Source organism: Meleagris gallopavo, chromosome 4 (genome assembly GCF_000146605.3).
Source record: "Meleagris gallopavo isolate NT-WF06-2002-E0010 breed Aviagen turkey brand Nicholas breeding stock chromosome 4, Turkey_5.1, whole genome shotgun sequence".
NCBI lineage: Eukaryota > Metazoa > Chordata > Aves > Galliformes > Phasianidae > Meleagris > Meleagris gallopavo.
The window spans coordinates 56,384,409-56,393,460 of NC_015014.2; positions in this window are offsets into that span (position 1 = coordinate 56,384,409).

Consider the following 9,052-nt stretch of genomic DNA (forward strand, 5'->3'; position numbering starts at 1 on the left):
CGCCGCGTTTCTTAGAGAGAAGCCGCTGTTCTGGCTGCTGCGACTTCTGCTTGTGGTTTTGTCTCTCCGGGTCGTAGTTCTGAACTTTTACCTCTCGGGAGTGAATGTCCGAAAGTCAGTCAAAAACGAAACTCCTCGAAATTTTGTTTAAAGATTCCGTTGCAACCACCCGTGAGTAAGTGAAACCTGAGTTAGGACGACCACAATCTGGTTTCTCGACGTTAATTTGCTCCTAAAAGGCAGGCATTGAATCGCATTTTACCAGTTAATCGTTAACTTTACAGCAGTCATAAAAATATAACTTGGGTCATCAACAACGGCAGGCTTGGTTTATCATCGCTTGAGAAATTAAGAAAGAAGGAAATATTCTTGCCCCTGAAGATGGCTTTGGTCTGGTTGTCACGGGAATTTCCCAGGAAAAAAACTGTGCACACTGAGGGTTCTTGGTTTATCATCGCTTGAGAAATTAAGAAAGAAGGAAATATTCTTGCCCCTGCAGATGGCCTTGGTCTGGTTGTCACGGGAATTTCCCAGGAAAACAACTGTGCACATTGAGGGTTCTGAGGTAGTGTGAAATAAGGTACGGCTCTGCAGGAGGGAAGTTCCTCCTGTACACTGCTGCCTTAAGTCAGAAACCAATGTAAAAAAAAAATAGACTGAAATAAACTAAAAATAGACAAAGAAACTAAAAATAGACAAAACTTCTGTATGTCCCCATAATGTTAACTATAAATTGTTACTAATCACAAAGCATCTGTCTTTAATGGGCTCTGTGTGAGAAAGGGCATTTGTGACACAGCTCCCGTAGGTTTTAAAGACCTGAGAAATGCTCTGACAAAGCCTTCAGTGGTAAGCAATATGTAAGCATATAAACTTATCTTTGTTTTGAGATCTTATTTTCAGAGATACCGACCTTGGGAGAGTTCTTCTCGGAACTGAAGTTTCAGTTCTGAAGCAGCGTCTCTTCCTAACCTCAGTGGGTAGATCAGGTGAGGCAGCTAAGAAAAAGGCTGCCACGCACCTTCCTGCAGCTGAAAAACAGCTGTCTGGCTTGCCATCGCAGAAAGAAGTTAAATAGCTAATTGCTAATGTTTCTTTCAGAGAATCACAGAACCAAAGGGGTTGGAAGGGACCTTTGCAGATCAATTCCTTTGTTGAAACAGGTTCCGTACAGTAGGTTGCAAAAAATGTTAGTAACTTGATAAAAATGCATGAAAGCTTTCCTATTCATAAATAAGATAATTGAATTAGACTCTCTACAGAAAATAGCTAAGGGTGCCTGGATGTGGTCTATGGATGGACCCTCAGTGGAAGTTCTAAGATGAGGGCAGGGGTTTCTTCCCATATACCAATGAGCTCACAAAGGAAGTTTTTTCTCCAAATCTTTTCAATAAGCTTATGGTTTTTGCTTTGGCAGCCCCAGGTTACTGCTCTTTACTTGTTCCTTGTTTACATTATTGATAATGCAAGTATTTGCATCTGAACTTCATGATTGTTCAATAAATTATACACACGAGGTTATCCACTGATGATAATTTTCTGATTTAGGTATTGAACAGACAGACCACAGGTGAAGCGTTGCTGGACCTGCTGCTTGCCATTGTGGAGGAGGTCATTAAAGGCACTAAGGTTGGAGACTGCCTGGGTTGCACTGACCATGCCCTAGCTGAGTTCGTGATCTCAAGGACTGTGAGCCTGGCAAAGAGTGGGTCAGACCCTGAACTTCAGGAGAATGAACTTTAGGCTGTGCAAGGAATTGTTGGCCAAGATCTCCTGGGATGCTGTCTTTAAAGTCAAAATGTTGAGGAAAGCTGGCTACTCTTCAAGGATGCCTTTCTGAGAGCACAAGTGCTCTCTGTCCCTCTGAAAAAGAAAGTGGGCAGAGGGGGCAGGAAACCAGAATGCCTCAGCAAGGACCTGCTGGGCAGGCAAACTGAGAGACAAAGAAGGCTATATACAAGCTCTGGAAACAAGGGCGTGTCACCTGGGAAGAATAAAAGGATGCAGTCTGGACTTGGCAGACATGGGATAAAGAGAGCCAAGGCACAGGCAGAACTGAACTTGGCGAGGAATGTGAAAAACAGTATGAAGACATTCTACAGGTACATTGGCCAGAAGAGAGAGGCCAAAGCAAGTGTACCTCCTTTGGTAAATGTAAAAGGAGAACTGGCTGAGTGGTGTGGTTGACACAGTGGAAGGAAGGGATGCCACTCAGAGGGACCTCAACAGACTGGAAAGGTGGGCTCAGGTGAATGAAGTTCAACACAGGAAAATTCAAGGTTTTGCACTTGGGCCGGAGGAATCCCAGGCATCCATACAGACTGGAAGGAACGGTCCTTGAGAGCAGCCCTGCAGAGAAGGACCTGGGGGTACTGGTGGATGAAAAACTTAATATGAGCCAGCAATGTGCCCTTGCGGCTTGGAAAGCAAATGGTATCCTGGGCTCCATCAGAAGAGAGGTGGCCAGCAGGAACAGGGAAGTGATTGTCCCCCTCTACTCTGCTCTTGTGAGGCCCCATCTGGAGTACGGTGTCCAGGTCTGGAGCCCCCAGTACAAGAAAGACAGAGAGCTGTTGGAGAGGGTCCAGAGGAGAGCCACAAAGATGGTCAGGGGACTGAAGCACCTCCCCTGTGAAGACAGGCTGAGGGAGCTGGGCTTGTTCAGCCTGGAGAAAAGAAGGCTGTGGGGTGACCTCATTGCAGCCTTTCAGTATCTAAAGGGAGTCTACAAACAGGAAGGGAGTCAACTCTTTGAGAGCATAGATAACAGCAAGACAAGGGGAAATGGCTTTAAGTTGAGGGAGGGAAGATTTAGATTGGATGTTGGGGGGAAGTTCTTTACTGTGAGAGTGGGGAGGTGCTGGAACAGGCTGCCCAGAGAGGTTGTAGATGCCCCATCCTTGGAGGTGTTCAAGGCCAGATTGGATGGGGCCTAGGCAGCCTGATTTAGTATAAAATGGGAAGGTTAGTGGCCCTGCCTGTGGCAGGGGGGTTGGAGTTTCGTGATCCTTGAGGTCTGTTCCAACCCAGGCCATTCTGTGATTCAACAAGTTTTGTTTTCCCCAGAATGTTTCTTGCGTGAGTTTTCAACTTGCTGCAGTTCATTTTTATTAGCTAAGGAAATGTCACATTGGAAAAACAGAAGTTGTTATCCTAAACAATTTACACAATGAAACTGCATTCTCTGCTTGTTCTAGGTATTGAAGATGCCTATCTTCGGGAAGTCTGAAATCAGTTTCTTTTTGAGTGGCACAATTGGAATAGTTAAAGTTTAAAACTTTTTAAGAGAGTTGTTTATCAATAACCTGTTATGAGAAAACTTTTCCTTCTTTTCTGATTTGGTTTCAGTTTGTTAAAAATAAATAAATGAGGTGAGTGCAGGCTGAGTTGCTCTGAAAGCTGACTTTGCTGTTGGTTTGTAACTCCTCAAGCTGCGTAAGGAATGGAGCAGATAAGTAAATGCCAAGCCTCCTTTCAGCAAGCCTCTGCTGCCTGATCAGCCTGAGTAATAGCACCAAGCAGAGATGAGGGTGTGACAGGAAGGCCAGAGCTTCAGAAAATGGTTCTTTCTTTCTCAATGTGAATGTGAGAATGAACTCACTCCTTGCAAATGTTCTGGCACAAGAGGGTTTCCAGGGTAGGCATAAGTAATGCAATAACTGTCACTGCAGTGAAGTGCTTGTGGATCTGCGTGCTTCTCAGACTGGTGTGCTAGTGGCTACATGTGCCTTCTATGGGGAAATTGACATTTTTTAAGTAGTGTCGTGTCTGATAAAACTTCAGGATTTAGACCCCTTGGAGCTATGTGAATTTCCAAGACAAGGCTAAATTAATACTGTTCTAGGCTAGGTGTGTCTGCTCTTCTGCCAGTTTACACTGAATCACTGGGAGGATCAGAAAGTGGGCATAAAAGATCAGAAGACAGACATGCTTTAAGCACAAAAGTGCCAGCCTCTGCTTTGATACCATGTAGCAGCAGGAGGCTTCTGTAAGAATGCAACTATATGATGCATAATTCACTAACCTGCATTAGTGATATGCTAAGCATATCATAAGAAAAAAGCAGCTGGTTTCTTCTGCTCCCTCATGGATCACATTTTTGACCCAGCAAGGCACAAACCACCCCCAGCCATCCCCAGCAACCCATTCAAGAGTTTCACTTATTATTTAGCATCTTCAAGCACAGATAGTCCTGGCACCAAAATATGGCTGAGGACACGAATCCTTCATGAAAGAAATATCTGGCAGCAGGTAGGACCAAATAACACTAACCTGCAAATATGAATAAGAAAAAAATATGTTGTGCATCTTTTCACTGCCCTGGGTTAAAACTCACCTCTAGAAAATGTTTTTTCTTTAGTTTCTTCAGTGAGTAAAACATTTGATAGAATTTGACTGTATCCTGGCTGCTCCTCATGATATTCTGTTTCTCACATGAGTGTGCTCTGTTAGAAATAACATCACTGACTTCAATGGGATTAAACTTAGTTATATTAGCACTGAAGTTCTCTAGATGGTAGGGAATAGGCTGTTTCAAAGGCTACAAAGTCAGGTTAGGAATCATGAAGAATCATTTTAACATAATGCTCTGGATTATGAGGATAGCACAGTATGCACAGTCTCACTAATGACTGTGGACACCTGTAATTGCTAGCTGTCAGTGCTCAGCAGAACTTCAGAATAAGGGAATTTGAACTTGAAAAGAGCAAGGGCTTTTAAAATAATTAAAGAAATTATTCCTTCCCTTTTGTTGAAATAGCAATGACTGTTCTTTTCATAGCTTCCTGATTTCACAGGGTAACTGCTGTCATAACATTTAGAGAAGGCTGAGATGAACAGTGAAAATGAGAAATGGGCTGAGGTAAGTAGAACAGCGAGTGCAAAGTGACAGCTGTGAAGAGCGGCACGCCACCCAGCCCTGCATCTACTACTGTGAACAAAGCTTCTGCAACAAGGTGTCTCAGCACCCAGACATCTCTGCCATGCCTTCTGAAAGAGCCATGCCTCTACCAGCAGCGTGGCCTGACTTACCTTCTCACTTACTGGGTGAGACAGTTTGAACACTGCACTCTCTTATCCCAAATCTCTTTTTCTCAACTGGTTGCCATTATCCAGCTACCTTGTTCAGCTCGTTGCTATCATCTTGCTTGGGTTGTTGTTACTTGATACAAATTTCTACTCTGACTGCATTTGCTTCCAATGGAAATTCTTTACAATTACTTCTGAAGAGAAAATACATTTCTACATGTTGGAATCCAAGTATCAGACTGTAGTGAGAGTTTATCTCCTCTGAACAGGACAGCGTAGCTCATCGTTCACCCTATCTACACAGTAGGAAAAAAACAAATATAACCAAAGTGAAATGAATGTGCATGAATTAAGTAACAAGAACAGAACTTCTGCAACTCACTCCATTAGACTTTAGATAATATTGGTCAATAAATTCACAAGTCTTTGGAAGGGAAGGAACTGACAGGTGGAGGAATGGAAAAGCAAATCAAGCAATTGCATGCCTCCTTTCATTTGTAAGCCAGGCTGAAGATAAAATATCTTCCCACTTACAAGTTTGCAAAACTGTTCTACAGTAGCATCCTTACAAGTAATGCAAAGTGCTGTCTGGTGATACAGAATAGGTGCTGACATTGCTGACTGCAGTTCAGTTCATTACAGCTCCTCCTGAGGGCTCTTCCTGAGGTGCAGCAAACCCAATTGATTAACTAGCTAACTAGGTTTCAAACCTTGGTCAGCTAATCTGATACTGCAATGGTTCAACATCTTGGTGGGCTTTAAAATAATAATAATAATAATAAATATATATATATATATATAATTATTGTTATTTTTAATATCGTTAGCATTTTGTCAATTCTGTGAAAACAAATTCCATGCACTTCTCTTTCTGCTTTGTTGCACTTTCAAGCTATTCAAAAGTTCACAAGTCTTTTCTGGTTTTCCTGTGTAGTTTGCATACAGAATGCACAGCTCTGTGAACACGTGTTAAATTATGTAGCAAGGGTGGAGGAGTTTGATGCATTTGTCCTCTAACTCTGTTCTGTTGCATTAACTGTCTGTCTTTGAATGGCGATTATTTGCACCTGTGCTATGTCTAAGTAGATCGCCTAAACAGTTGCTAACATAGATGCAAAACTGACTGCTGTATTTATTTAAAAATACATGAATTTATTTTAATTTTCAACTTATAATTATAGACACTTGCAGCTTTTTAAATCTGTAAGGTTTCCAGCCTAAACTCATCTTCTGAAAAACCATGGAAAAATTCATTGTGCAGGAGGCCTCCAAAGTAAAAATGCTGTATGTGTGGGATGGGCAGTCCATTGTTACTGAATTTTGTGTGAGGAGATGCCCCTGAAAATAGCTGCAAAAATCAGTAATGCCTTAATTATCACCTGAGTTGCTAATGGACATTTCTGAACTTGTTAATTCACCCATATTTGAGCACCTAGGGGACATTTCAGTTCAAATGGAAACACTATTAGAATTTGCAGCAGAGCAGAAAGCCCAGATAAAACTAACTTTGCACTCTGTAGATATTTTGGATAGACCACTTTGTTCTTACATTTGCTGTAAGTAAATGTATGATTTCTTTATATCCCCAAGAATAAAGTTCCTAGGAAGGATAGGAAGTCTGCAGAGGGACCATCAGCATTACATGCTGCTGTACATGTTAACAGTTGTGGGAGAAATACTGTATCCCATCACTCTTATCTAACTGGGATGCATGCACATTCTTCCATACTGATGTCATGTTTTGGGACTAATGCAGCATGTAGATTTGAAACTGCAAAGTTACCTCCACTTCTCCAAACAGATCATACATAGCATGGGTTCTGCAAGCAGGAGCATGCCCACCTGACTGGAGACTCAAGCTGCTGCACCCGGAGTGTGATAAAATGCCCTGTAAAAAGGCAGCATCCAGCAATTATTTGCAGTTTGCCCACTACAAGTTGCTGGGGCTTTTTTTTTTCTTTCATTGTGTCACTGCTAAGCAGCTTGTTTTTCCATACGGAATTTATTCGTTTAGTTTCATATGCTGCTGAGGGCTTTAAAAGGGAGAAATGTAAATACTAGATCAGCGCTTGCTGACATGTATGATGCCTATCTCTTCTCTGCAAAGCATTCTCCTGTCTTGACCAGAACGCACTGTTTTTTTTCCTATGCATTTTCATGCATTGTGACAGTGTGGGGAGGACCTAATGTCACCACTTTGTATTATTTTGCCAGTGACCTTTCCATCACCCTACACACACTCTTGACTATAAGTAGTGTGTCTTATCCTGTGGTGTCTGCAGGAAGTTGATAGAAAGAAAGAAGGAAGATAAAAAAAAAAAAAAAACAAAGAAAAAAAGGGAAAATAAAGTAAAAGAGAAAAAATATACATATTGATAATGAGTAATATCAATAAGATCTATCAAATCTATCATGGGTTTCTGCTTTTAGTGTAAATAAATATGAGGAAGCACACGGATGAATGCTGTATTGTATGCTGAGGTTGATGCCCTATGTTTGAACTGCAGAGTGTGAAAGAGCCAACCCAGCAGCCCATGACAGAGCAACATCTAAAATAACATTTTTGTATTTACACAGACTCAGGCCATTTGTTTCTCCTTCCTCCCCACTGCGTTTCTCAAATAAAGTACTCACTATGGAAGGGCAAGGTGGAGTAATTCGTAAGGCAAACAGCACAAAGCTATTTCATTCCTGCATGACTCACTGCGTGGCCTGATCCATCTGTCCATCATCTGTCACATCTGCAACTGAGAATAAACTTAGATAGGCACAGGCAAAATCTTCCTCCCGGGGTTGAATGTTCTAGTGCTATGCACCAGCACTGGCATTCAGTAACCTGGTGCAGCTGAGGAGTGGTTCTCCACTGTGTTTTAGTAGGGATGAATTGAGTCAGGGACCAGTTTCTAGCTGTTAGCAATGTGAGGAGGTTTTTGATCAGAATTGACAGTTGGTCAGCAATGAGTACTTAGAAGAAAAAAGCATTGAAAAATCGACTCGTGAAGGAAAAAAAACCACCAGAAGATACAGAACTGGAGATGCACTCTGTTTAGTTTGATAGAAACACTTCTGACCTAATGACTGTGGCTTTTCCAAAGGTCTGGTGAGGGTGCACCCAGGGGACACTGAAGACAAAAAAGAAAAAAGCAAGAGCTAGTTGATTCAAGGGCAATCTCCTCAAATCCCAAACGTGGTACGTCCTGATGTGCAGGAAGCTGTACTGTGGCAGGGCTCCAGCTCGGCTGAACTGGGAATCCCTGACTGAGCTTAACTTAAATGTTGGAAGAAAGTGAAAGAGGGATATCTGGGAGCAGTGTAGAAGCATGTCTCAAGATTTTAGGTTATGTGGTAAAGTTAATTTGCATTTCCCACAAACAAGCACATAGAGACAATGGTAGGTGAGGAAGTGGAAATAAAGCCCAGCCGAGCTCCTCCCAGGCCTACCACAAAGACTGTGAACTCATCAGAGGCCCATCTTCACATGTACAACAGAGCACAGGGACACAAAGACAAACAGAAACATAGATGAAGGGCTCTGGAGGGTCAACCACCTTGCCTGGGCCCCTCCCAGGGCTGTACCAGTGTGGTATCCATCACGGTGGCCATCAGGAGAAGCTCTCTGGATCACCTTGAGCTGTGGGTGCTGCCGCTCAGGGGATGCAGGGATGGAGCATTTTGTGACTGCACAAGACTTCCTTCAGGGTTTTTAAGGGGAAGAACTGAAGGTAGGATGAGGGAGGGTCAGCTGGACTCAGCCCACAGGCTCAAGGGCCTGTTGTATGCATGTGGTGACAGTGACTGGAGTGACTGCAGCTGTGTAATGAGTGTGCCATCATCAGCAAAGCTTGATCCGGTGAGCAGGTGATGTTAGCCATCAGGTTTTAAAATAAACACATTCAGTTTGACTGATTGCTAAAAATGCATGGACAGCTAAATATATTATAAAAATAAAGCTGTCTTGCCAGTTAGACATGAGCATTGTGAAACAGAAAAGGAGACAAAGTACGTCTCTTATTCAGTATTCAGT